Below are 13,557 nucleotides of genomic sequence, written 5' to 3' on the forward strand. Positions count from 1 at the left end.
ATGCTTGTGAATACTAATCAACATATGAAATGGTGGGTTTTCTGTGCATGTTATTTTGGCACCTGATCACACATTCTCTATCTTTTGGCATGCATCAGTTCAATTTATTTGTGCAAATTGAGCAGAATTGATTTTTGAGAGAATGTACCACTGTAAGTTGCAAATCAGCATTCTGGAGCTTCATACATCTGGACCCAAGTCAGAATGTAAAATCTTTGATCAGGAAGAACTCACTTGAGATATCCAAGATGCGCTCCATCATAGTTGGTCTGAAATCGCACCTAGGGCCTGGTCAGCCATAAACAGTTGCAACTAATTGGTACTTTACCTTTCTGTGGTGCTTTGTACTTCGAAAATCATATCCTAGATTCCCCTTATTTGATCTCTGCTATTTTGTGTAATTTTAACTAATTACATTTTTCCCCATCTTTCTAAATTGGTCATGGGATTACTATTCCTCTATGATTTGACTTTTTAACTATTTTGTTACTGTTAAATACATTATTCAGTTTCCTAAGTTAATAATGTTTGCTTTGTGGCATGGCTATGAAAGGGTTCAGCCCAGGCTTAAGTTATTGAAACTGGGTTTTAAATTAACAAATGTATGTTCTTATTATTTGTATTGGTCTACATCCATTCTAATTATAATTAGAGCTCCAGATGTTATAGTATCTTTTTAATGTTTCCATCTGTATTGATCCTTATTTGTCCATATTTATTTTTGGGCTATTTTATTGGTATTCATCCATATGTTTCGTTATGATTTGTGACTAAATGGAGTTTTAAAATAGTATATTTTCACATCTATTTAAATGATAAACATGCATTCATACTTTGATGCCTGTCGCACTTTAGCTAATTAAGCAGCCAAATATAGCAAACCACTACACCGACAGGTAAGTATTAGCATTATATACCTATATATGTTAACATACACATGTATTTAAGGAAATCTCATCCTGTTTTTAAATCCCCATGATGTCTATCTGCTTAGCAGTTGGTCTGGAATTCATGAAGGACAACAAGAAGTGACACTCATAAGAAGCACAATTTTCTGTATTTTTCCACTTTTAAAAATAAATACAGACAGGAAATAGATTGTTTTCGGTCTGTATTTATCTGTAACAATCAGTAGAAACAGAAAACTGGAAGCCTCTTGCAAGTTCTAAGTGTCCATGCCTAACATGTGCGTTTGGTATAAAAGATGACTTTGGGCCCTGACATTAGTTTAACCCCTTCTGTGCCGCGGGCGTAATGGTTACGTCCTGCGGCACAGTGCTCGTGTGCCCAGGACGTAACCATTACGTCCTGGGCACAGAGCCCAGAGGGAGCGCTAGCGCTCCCTCTGTGGGGTTCCCCCAAAGGCAGGGATGGAAGGGGAAGACCTTCCCCTTCCACCCGACCCCCCGACCCCCGGTGACATCAGCGTGCGATTGCGCGCTGATTGTCACAGGGCCTCCTCCCATCGCGCTAGAAGCTCAATGCAAAGCATTTCTCTTCCGATCACGTGGGGGAGGCCGAGAGAGGCTTTAATGGGAAGCAAAGGAATTTCCTTCCCTTTGAAGTCTCTCTCTGCGTTTCAAAAGCTGGATTGTAAAGCAATCCGGCTTTTGAAACGCCCACTACACACCAGGGATTTATTTTTCAAATGAAATTGTCATAACGGAGCGACCCCTTGGGCAAGGGTCGCTCCCAGGGGGGGCATTTTTTTTAAGGCCTTTTCTGCCCCCAGGGGGCCAGATACCTCTAGGCACCAGGGTTACTTTTTTTGTTTGTTTTGTTTTTGTTTTGTTTTTTATTTTAGAGGTGGGGAGCGACCCCTTAGGCAAGGGTCGCTCCCATAGGGGGCAAATTATATTTAGGCCATTTCTGCCCCCCTTGGGGGAAGATTGGCCTATTTTTATGAGGCCAATCTGCCCCCAAGGGGGGCAGAAACCACTAGACACCAGGGAGGTTTTTTTTGTTGTGTGAATATCACGCAAGGGGAACGACCCCTTAGGCAAGGGTCGTTCCCCTGGGGGGAAAATTTATTTTAGGACATTTCTGCCCCGCACCGGGTATTTTTTTTTTTTTTGCACCGTCACGCAAGGGGAGCGACCCCGTAGGCAAGGGTCGCTCCACTAGAGGGGGAAATGGTATTTAGACCATTTCTGCCCCCCTCGGGGGCAGATAGGCCGATTTTAGGTCAATTTTAGGTCAATCTGCCCCCAAGGGGGGCAGAAACCACTAGGCACCGGGGATCTTTTCTTTTTGCACCAATGTCACGCAAGGGGAGCGACCCCGTATGCAAGGGTCGCTCACCAGGGGGGTGGGGGAGGCAGGGGTGCAAATTTATTTTAGGCCATTTCTGCTCCCCCAGGGGCAGATCGGCCGATTGTTATTAGGCCGATCTGCCCCCAGGGGGGGCAGAAACCTCTAGGCGTCAGGGCTAATTATTTTTGTGTTTTTTTTTTGTTTGTTTGTTTTTTTAGAGATGGGGAGCGGCCCATTAGGCAAGGGTCGCTCCCCTGGGGGGCAAATTGTATTTAGACCATTTCTGCCCCACTAGGGGGCAGATCGGCCGATTTTAGGCCAATCTGCCCCAAGGGGGGCAGAAACCACTAGGCACCGGGGATCGTTTTTTTTTGCGCCAGTGTCACGCAGGGGGAGCGACCCCGTAGGCAAGGGTCGCTCCCCAGGGGGGTGGGGGAGGCAGGGGCACAAATTTATTTTAGGCCATTTCTGCCCCCCCGGGGCCAGATCGGCCTATTGTTATTAGGCCGATCTGACCCTAGGGGGGGGCAGAAACCTCTAGGCGCCAGGGCAAATTTTTTTTTGGTGTTTTTTTTGTTTGTTTGTTTGGTTTTTTAGAGATGGTGAGCGACCCATTAGGCAAAGGTCGCTCCCCTGGGGGGCAAACTGTATTTAGACCATTTCTGCCCCCTTGGGGGAAGATCGGCAGATTTTAGGTCAATCTGCCCCAAGGGGGGCAGAAACCAGTAGGCACCGGGGATCTTTTTTTTTTGTGCAATGTCACGCAAGGGGAGCGACCCAGTAGGCAAGGGTCGCTCCCCGGGGAGGTGGGGGAGGCAGGGGTGCAAATTTATTTTAGGCCATTTCTGCCCCCCCGGGGGCAGATCGTCTATTGTTATTAGGCCGATCTGCCCCCGGGGGGGCAGAAACCTCTAGGCGCCAGGGCTAATTTTTTTTTGTGTTTTTTTTTGTTTGTTTTTTTTTTTAGAGATGGGGAGCGGCCCATTAGGCAAGGGTCGCTCCCCTGGGGGGCAAATTGTATTTAGACCTTTTCCGCCCCCCTGGTGGGCAGATCGGATGATTTGAGGTCAATCGGCCCCCAAGGGGGGCAGAAACCACTAGGCACCGGGGATCGTTTTTTTTTGCGCCAGTGTCACGCAGGGGGAGCGACCCCGTAGGCAAGGGTCGCTCCCCAGGGGGCTGGGGGAGGCAGGGGCACAAATTTATTTTAGGCCATTTCTGCCCCCCCCCGGGCCAGATCGGCCTATTGTTATTAGGCCGATCTGCCCCTAGGGGGGGGCAGAAACCTCTAGGCGCCAGGGCAATTTTTTTTTTTTTTTTTTTTTTGTTTGTTTGTTTGGTATTTTAGAGATGGTGAGCGACCCATTAGGCAAAGGTCGCTCCCCTGGGGGGCAAACTGTATTTAGACCATTTCTGCCCCCTTGGGGGAAGATCGGCAGATTTTAGGTCAATCTGCCCCAAGGGGGGCAGAAACCAGTAGGCACCGGGGATCTTTTTTTTTTGTGCCAATGTCACGCAAGGGGAGCGACCCAGTAGGCAAGGGTCGCTCCCCGGGGAGGTGGGGGAGGCAGGGGTGCAAATTTATTTTAGGCCATTTCTGCCCCCCCGGGGGCAGATCGTCTATTGTTATTAGGCCGATCTGCCCCCGGGGGGGCAGAAACCTCTAGGCGCCAGGGCTAATTTTTTTTTGTGTTTTTTTTTGTTTGTTTGTTTTTTTAGAGATGGGGAGCGGCCCATTAGGCAAGGGTCGCTCCCCTGGGGGGCAAATTGTATTTAGACCTTTTCCGCCCCCCTGGTGGGCAGATCGGACGATTTGAGGTCAATCGGCCCCCAAGGGGGGCAGAAACCACTAGGCACCGGGGATCGTTTTTTTTTTGCGCCAGTGTCACGCAGGGGGAGCGACCCCGTAGGCAAGGGTCGCTCCCCAGGGGGCTGGGGGAGGCAGGGGCACAAATTTATTTTAGGCCATTTCTGCCCCCCCCCGGGCCAGATCGGCCTATTGTTATTAGGCCGATCTGCCCCTAGGGGGGGGCAGAAACCTCTAGGCGCCAGGGCAATTTTTTTTTTGTTTTTTTTTTTGTTTGTTTGTTTGGTATTTTAGAGATGGTGAGCGACCCATTAGGCAAAGGTCGCTCCCCTGGGGGGCAAACTGTATTTAGACCATTTCTGCCCCCTTGGGGGAAGATCGGCAGATTTTAGGTCAATCTGCCCCAAGGGGGGCAGAAACCAGTAGGCACCGGGGATCTTTTTTTTTTGTGCCAATGTCACGCAAGGGGAGCGACCCAGTAGGCAAGGGTCGCTCCCCGGGGAGGTGGGGGAGGCAGGGGTGCAAATTTATTCTAGGCCATTTCTGCCCCCCCGGGGGCAGATCGTCTATTTTTATTAGGCCGATCTGCCCCCAGGGGGGGCAGAAACCTCTAGGCGCCAGGGCTAATTTTATTTTGTGTTTTTTTTTGTTTGTTTGTTTTTTTAGAGATGGGGAGCGGCCCATTAGGCAAGGGTCGCTCCCCTGGGGCGCAAATTGTATTTAGACCTTTTCAGCCCCCCTGGTGGGCAGATCGGACGATTTGAGGTCAATCGGCCCCCAAGGGGGGCAGAAACCACTAGGCACCTGGGATCGTTTTTTTTTGCGCCAGTGTCACGCAGGGGGAGCGACCCCGTAGGCAAGGGTCGCTCCCCAGGGGGGTGGGGGAGGCAGGGGCACAAATTTATTTTAGGCCATTTCTGCCCCCCCGGGGCCAGATCGTCTATTGTTATTAGGCCGATCTGCCCCCAGGGGGGGCAGAAACCTCTAGGCGCCAGGGCTAATTTTATTTTGTGTTTTTTTTTGTTTGTTTGTTTTTTTAGAGATGGGGAGCGGCCCATTAGGCAAGGGTCGCTCCCCTGGGGCGCAAATTGTATTTAGACCTTTTCAGCCCCCCTGGTGGGCAGATTGGACGATTTGAGGTCAATCGGCCCCCAAGGGGGGCAGAAACCACTAGGCACCGGGGATCGTTTTTTTTTTGCGCCAGTGTCACGCAGGGGGAGCGACCCCGTAGGCAAGGGTCGCTCCCCAGGGGGGTGGGGGAGGCAGGGGCACAAATTTATTTTAGGCCATTTCTGCCCCCCCGGGGCCAGATCGGCCTATTGTTATTAGGCCGATCTGCCCCTGGGGGGGGCAGAAACCTCTAGGCGCCAGGGCAGATTTTTTTTTGTTTTTGTTTTTGTTTGTTTGTTTGGTATTTTAGAGATGGTGAGCGACCCATTAGGCAAAGGTCGCTCCCCTGGGGGGCAAACTGTATTTAGACCATTTCTGCCCCCTTGGGGGAAGATCGGCAGATTTTAGGTCAATCTGCCCCAAGGGGGGCAGAAACCAGTAGGCAACGGGGATCTTTTTTTTTGTGCCAATGTCACGCAAGGGGAGCGACCCAGTAGGCAAGGGTCGCTCCCCGGGGAGGTGGGGGAGGCAGGAGTGCAAATTTATTTTAGGCCATTTCTGCCCCCCCCCCGGGGGCAGATCGTCTATTGTTATTAGGCCGATCTGCCCCCAGCGGGGGAAGAAACCTCTAGGCACCAGGGCTAATTTTTTTTTGTGGTTTTTTTTGTTTGTTTGTTTTTTTAGAGATGGGGAGCGGCCCATTAAGCAAGGGTCGCTCCCCTGGGGGGCAAATTGTATTTAGACCTTTTCAGCCCCCCTGGTGGGCAGATCGGACAATTTGAGGTCAATCGGCCCCCAAGGGGGGCAGAAACCACTAGGCACCGGGGATCGTTTTTTTTTGCGCCAGTGTCACGCAGGGGGAGCGACCCCATAGGCAAGGGTCGCTCCCCGGTGGGGTTGGAGGGGCAAATTTATTTTATGCCATTTCTGCCCCCCCTGAGGCCAGCTGAGCTAGAGGCCAAAATCCACAGGTAGGCACTTTGCAAAAAACATCTCTGTTTTCTATGAAAAAATGTGATGTGTCCACGTTGTGTTTTGGGCCATTTCCCTTCGTGGGCGCTAGGCCTACCCACACAAGTGAGGTACCAATTTTATCAGGAGACTTGTGGGAACACTGGGTAGAAGGAAATTTGTGGCTCCTCTCAGATTCCAGAACTTTCTGTCACCGAAATTAGAGGAAAAAGTGTTTTTTTGGTCAAATTTTGAGGTTTGCAAAGGATTCTGGGTAACAGAACCTGGTCAGATCCCCACAAGTCACCCCATCTTGGATTCCCCTAGGTGTCTAGTTTTAAAAAATGCACTGGTTTGCTTGGTTTCCCTAGGTGCCGACTGAGCTAGAGGCCAAAATCCACAGGTAGGCACTTTGCAAAAAACACCTCTGTTTTCTATGAAAAAATGTGATGTGTCCACATTGTGTTTTGAGCCATTGCCTTTCGTGGGCGCTAGGCCTACCCACATAAGTGAGGTACCATTTTTATCGGGAGACTTGGGGGAACATAGAATAGCAAAACAAGTGTTATTGCCCCTTGTCTTTCTCTACATTTTTTCCTTCCAGATGTAAGGCAGTGTGTAAAAAAGACGTCTATTTGAGAAATGCCCTGTAATTCACATGCTAATATGGGCACCCTGGAATTCAGAGATGTGCAAATAACCACTGCTTCTCAACACCTTATCTTGTTGCCATTTTGGAAATACAAAGGTTTTCTTGATACCTATTTTCACTTTTTATATTTCAGCAAATGAATTGCTGCATACCAGGTATAGAATAAAAACCCATTGCAAGGTGCAGCTCATTTATTGGCTCTGGGTACCTAGAGTTCTTGATGAACCTACAAGCCCTATATATCCCCGCAACCAGAAGAGTCCAGCTGACGTAACGTTATATTGCTTTCAAAAATCTGACATCGCAGGAAAATGTTCCTGGGTAAAGTGTGGAGAAAAATGGCAGTTTTTTCACCTCAATTTTAATATTTTTTTATTTCAGCTGTTATTTTCTGTAGGAAACACTTGTAGGATCTACACAAATTACCCCTTTCTGAATTCAGAATTATGTCTACTTTTCAGAAATGTTTAGCTTTCTGGGATCCAGCATTGGTTTCTCACCCATTTTGGTCACTAACTGGAAGGAGGCTGAAAGCACAAAAAATAGTAATGATGGGGTATGTCCCAGTAAAATGTCAAAATTGTATTGAAAATTGGGTTTTCCAATTTAAGTCTGCCTGTTCCTGAAAGCTGGGAAGATGGTGATCTTGCCACCACAATCCCTTTGTTGGTGCCATTTTCAGGGAAGAAACCACAAGCTGCCTTCTGCAGCCCTTTTTTCCCATTTAAAAAAAAAATGTTCACTGTATTTTGGCTAATTTCTTGGTCTCCTTCAGTGAAACCCACAAAGTCTGGGTACCTCTAGAATCCCTAGGATGTTTGAAAAAAAGGACGCAAATTTGGCATGGGTAGCTTAAGTGAACAAAACGTTATGAGGGCCTAAGCCCGAATTGCCCCAAATAGCCAAAAAAAGGCTTGGCACAGGAGGGGGAAAAGGCCTGGCCGCGAAGGGGTTAAAAGAAAATCAACGTAGCTGCAGAGTATTTACTGAATGTTTATTTGAAATAGTAATTGTCACATACTTCTTTTTCAATTATACTTATCTGGCTAATTATGCAGACATTGCTTGGCCAAAGGCCGCAAAGAGGCCATCCACCCTCCCTACTACAACCTATAAAAGACGTGCTATACCTCAACATTTCAGACAAACAAAAAGATCTGTATGGTGATTGCCATTTTGTCATCTGCATTTAAGGTAAAATTTCTCTCAGCAGACATTAAATAAAAATACTTATGCGTTCATTTTTCGAATTGCATCGTATTTCAATGTCATATTTTATATGTTTACATTGAAAGTATCTTTTAGATTCCCTTCAGAAATATCGCATCTTTACTCGTATAAATCACTCCTAGGTAAGTAGCTTGGAATCTCTCGGTAGGCCTGTCTTTGTAAGGTAGGTTCCCTTTGATTTTGGATATCTTGATTCTACCATGTATTCAATGTTATCCTTATAAATGTGTTTCTCATGCTCAACCTAAATCATATATTCATTTTGTTACAAGAACTAGTACGCCTTTTTCAGACAAAATACAGATTTAAAGAAAGTGGTGTTCACAAATGATTACAATACATACTGTCCTCCCATTAATAGCCTTTATATCATGCTACCATTTTAATACGACCCTGCTTTAGATTTCTGATCGTCATCTATTTTATATAAAGGAAGCCCTCTTGTATATCCACTTGCTCCATGCTCTTTGCCCTGTTAGAAAATAACTCCAGTTTCGTTGTAAAACATTGTAAAATAATTTGGACAGGCATGGACATGATATAAAGACTCTTTTGCACTAGTGAATTCAATCTAGAAGGGCAAATGACATGAATTTCGGAATGAATTTACATTCATGAATTCACTCACTCATACATAATATCACGCAATAGTACGTGAAAGTATTTGTTCTTCCATGAGCAAGGAATGTGTTCCATGTGTTGGATACAGAGGAACGTTTGTGCATATCAACAAACTAAAACGTCCTGATGTTCTCAAAAACTTTCTCCGAGGAATTCGCAACATCTGTCCTTCAGTAAGATTAAAACTCAAGGCTAGATTGAGAACAGAAAGTGAGCCTGGCAAATGATGCCATGCGAGCACCCATGCTGTGTATAGGAAGAAAGTACAACATCAGTGTACCAAGCACTTCTTAGTGGCAGGAGCATCTCTCTCTTAATACATAGAATTTGTAGAAAATATGGCAAAGTTGTGAATTAAAATGCTCTAACTATTAAAGTATAGCGAATTAATATTTCACAGAACACTATGGCATGAAGTAATGGGTTTCATGTAAAAATATTTGTAAAAATAAATCTTCAGCTCTTATAAGACTATAGCAACATTATGCCTCCAATTTAACTTCAGTACCATACACACATTTTCCCTAAAAATGAACATCTCTGAGTTTCCCCAGCTTTCCTACAATTCATCACTGGGGCTGCAACAAAGAAAACCAGATTGGAGTCTCGCACTCAGTGATTGGCCTCTGTCTCTCCTGTACTCTTCCTCTGATCCTGTCCTCATCCACATTCAGCGCAGTGCATTAATTGCAAAGATGCACTCAAGTGTTATAAAAATTGTAATATCACGCACACACTCCTTAGTTTTCACACTCCTCTTGCCACCCATACATTTCGTAAAATACATTAAAATACCGCTTGTAGAATGCCATAGTATGACTACAGATACAGCAAGACTCGTAATGTCCACACTTGCTCAATTATCTTGTAATGCACAAAGGCATTGATCTCTAGGCTCTTCCCATAGGGGAACTGAGAGTCTAAAAGAGTTTACAAAGATCACACATGTGGCCAAGTAGTTAAGAGATTAAAAGGCACAGAAGCTGAACTGTGCAGTTGTGACAGTAGACTGCATTTTCCTTTATAAGCCAAATTGATGTGTTATTTGTCTGGTATGTGTATGGTGTAGGTGGCCAGAGTTGTAGACAATAATCTGCTGGACACAACATTCGGAGCGGCAGTACCTCTCCACAGTGCCCATGGTTGAGAAGTGTACTTAATTCTATTTGTTTGGCCTACTGATCTGCTGGTTTAGTCCCAGCAGTGTCTGGTGCTGGAGGGACATATGTGGATGCTTGGGCAGGTTATTCGGGAAAACTTGAGATACAGAGAGCTGAGAGGACTCGGGCTCTCTTTAATAATTCCGTTACATTTTATTCAATAGTGTGCTACTTAAAAATAAAATAATAATAATAATATCCCACTGGCCTTGTTGTTGCTATGAGGAATGATAATACTTTCACTTGCGCCCTAATGTGCTCTGCGGTGCCCACTCAGACAACGAGTAGGCCGGGCATGAAGAATGTCATTTGATGTTGTTTGTCTGATTTTAATAAAGAGGTAACCCCTTACCTAAAGATGAAGTCTTGTGAGGATTTCTCCATCATCGTAATTAAAAAACTCACTAGGTCAGAAACTATCCACATTTTGCACAAGTGCAATGTCCAAAAGTAACACAAAACAGTGCGAAGTGTTAAGTTGGGAATTACTTTCCAGTGCTAAACTTATTCAGCAGTGGAATGTTCTCCTAAAGTAACACTACTTTGCCTCAAAGTGTTGTCCTGTGGGGTGTCCTATGGATGCTATTAGAGTGTTCCACAAATAACCTCCCATGATTTTTGACACAAAGCCCTACCTGATAACATTTCATCACACCTTCTCCTACAGACTATTGCAAAGCATTCATGCTGCACAGTGCAGCGCACATTCAGAAATACTTTTAGTTAGCACAAACATAGCATTTTGTACTGTAAGGGTCACTTCAATACAAAACATGTGCTAGAATTACATACATAACTTTGCATGTAGTGCAAAAGTCTGTGGGCCATATTTATTAGGGCCTTGTGTCAGGTTTGCACCATGCAAAGTGGTACATGCTTGATGCAAGGCTCTGAGTCAGATTTATGAAGCCATTCAAAGCTGCATTACATGGCTTTGAGTGGCCTCATACATCTTGAGTAAGGCAACAAAGCGCAAATCGCTGCATCACCCTACTCTGCGCCAGGGAGGCGTTCCATGGCTGTTGCAAGGGGTGTTTCCATGCAACTGCTAAGGATTTTGCCTCATTCCTAGATTTACAAGAGCGTTTAAACCCAGGAATGCATCAAAATCTTATACCTCCAGGGCAGGCATATCTTTATTTATCCTTGTTTTTCCCCTTTCAATGTGGTGTGCATTCAACTTTAGAGCCAGAGCACACACACACTGCATGGAGTCCTAATACCAGCAAAAATAGGATCCAGAACAAAAGTGATCGTCCAGAAAAGGCAGAGTTCCTCCACACTGCCTTCAGTGAAAATGACTGACAGTCCACACAGAATAGCTGTCCTGCATCCTGATCAAAATGTAAATGACTGCCAATACAGCAATGGCTGAATGGGGTAACCCAAAAACCCATCTATGCAATATTATTCTAATTATTTACAAAAGCTGCTTTAGCACTAAATCTGCCTGTAGTGTATACTAAATATAACATGAGCTCAACTTGATGCATGTTGTGTGGATTGCTCGTGATCAATATTGTACACACTCTGAAAATTCACCAGTTGGTATCTCTCCTTCGATTCACCCTGAGAGAAAGTTACTAAAACACAGAAAATAGAGGAACTTGTGCAAGTGAAGATGTCTGCCCTAGTGTATATGCCCAGCTCACACACTTTCTTAAATCCAGGATAAATAAGTGTGTGCTGATACCAATGTTTGTTAGAGATGGCTGAGTAAGGCCACATTTATTTTATTGTATCTTTCAATACCAGTATTATCACAAAGGAATGCACATTGTTACCTCTATTTGATAGTCACTGGTAGTAAATAGACTCAATGATAGTACTTTGATGTTGATCTTCTAGGTTGCATCATTGTACATCTAAGCTAACCCTCCAATTAGTAAGTCAAACTCGATTTAAGCATGCACTTGATATAATTCTCTTATCATGTGCAATTCTACATCTTTTCCATTTATAATGGTCTGTATTTTATTACAATATTTCCATATGTTATCTGTTCACATCTCTTCAGAATTGTCGCTTTATCAACTTTATCTTTTTCATCTTTTTCAGTCTTCACACTGCCAAGTCCTATTTCATTATGCAAGCTTGCCATTTACTTGCACCTATTTTCACAATGTGGCATTTTAAAGATAAAGGCTAGACAGTCCATCGAAAATGAATGAATGAATGAATGAACGAATAAATAAATATTACAGGAGTATGCCTACGATTTTTTTCTTGTCAGATTTATTGTCTGTGTCTAAAAAATATTCGGTAATAGGCATTAATTAATTATTGTTTCCTCATTTAGAAAACATACATGGAACGCACAGCGTGTTCTAAAACCCTGACCATCTCTGCTGAGTTCGCCCTTCGGGGTTTTGATGTGCTTTCGGGGTTGCAGCCATTACACTTCCTCTTTTTTTATAACCATCTACATTTTAACAATAGCTGGCAATATTCTGATCTTGATTATGGTTACTGTTGAACACCAGCTTCACTTACTTACCCATGGGCGCTTTCTTGGGGAATTTTTCATTCCTGGAAATCTGTTGCCCAAACCACCACTGTTCTCACAATGCTGATCTGCATATTATTTGGGAGCAACACCATGTCATTGACTGCCTGTATCATACAACTGTACTTTTTCGGTTGGTTGGTGATAACTGAATGTTTTCTTTTAACACTGATGGCTTATGACAGATATGCTACCCTCATGGGAAAACAGCAGTGCTGTAAGATGGTCTTTGGAGCTTGGTTGGTTAGTTTTGCAATTGTACTAGGCTCACCTACAATTCTTGAAACATAATGAGATTGATCATTTCTTTTTTCATATTGCTCCTTTTCTAAAGACCGCTTGTTCAGACACCACCTTAATTGAAATGGAAGCATTTATATTATCATTTATTCCTTCCTGTTAACTATTATATCCTATGTCTACATCATCTCATCCATATTGAGAATCCCCCCTTAACGTTTGGGAGGCACAAGGCCTTTTCCACCTGAACCTCTCATGTTGCAGTGCTGGTCACCTACTTAGGGGCACTCATTGAAATGTATGTGGTACAGACTGCAAGCCATTCACTTAACCTAAGCACAGCTGTATGTTTTCTCCATTTAGTGGCAACTCTGTTGTGCAACCCTGTTATATACATGCTGAGGAACAAAGACATTATTGGGTCTTTGTGTTAGAACTGGCATCCTTGGCGTTGTCTCCCCTGTCTTTTTTGCTTCTGCTTCCCATGTTTAGACTGTGTGTTGGACTCTTTATTTGCTGATTTTGGTACTCTGGGCACTTTATCACTGCTGACCGGTGCTAAGCTGCAAGTGCTCCCTGTGAATATTGTATATGTAATTGGTCTTTTCACGACTGGCATATTTGATATCCTTGTAAGTCCCTAGTAAAGTACATTAGAGTTGCCTAGTGCCTGTAAATCAAGTGCTACTAGTGTGAATGCAGCACTGGTTGTGCCACCCACATGAGTAGCCCTGGAAACACGGTTCAGACCTGCCAGTGCAGTGTCTCTGAGTGCAGTTTTAAACTGCCAATTCGACCTAGCAAGTGTGCCCACTTCCCAGGCCCAAACCTTCCCTTTTTCTACATGTAAGGCACCCCTCAGGTAGGCCCTAGGTAGCCCCCTGGCCAGGGCGCAGTGTACGACAAAGGCAGGACATGTACTGATGGTTACATCACAGTGAAATACTTCCAAATTCGTTTTTCACTGTTGCAAGGCCTATCTCTCTCATAGGTTAACATAAGGACTGCCTTTAAATATCCTCAAAGT

Source organism: Pleurodeles waltl, chromosome 6, assembly GCF_031143425.1.
Source record: "Pleurodeles waltl isolate 20211129_DDA chromosome 6, aPleWal1.hap1.20221129, whole genome shotgun sequence".
Classification (NCBI taxonomy): Eukaryota; Metazoa; Chordata; class Amphibia; order Caudata; family Salamandridae; genus Pleurodeles; species Pleurodeles waltl.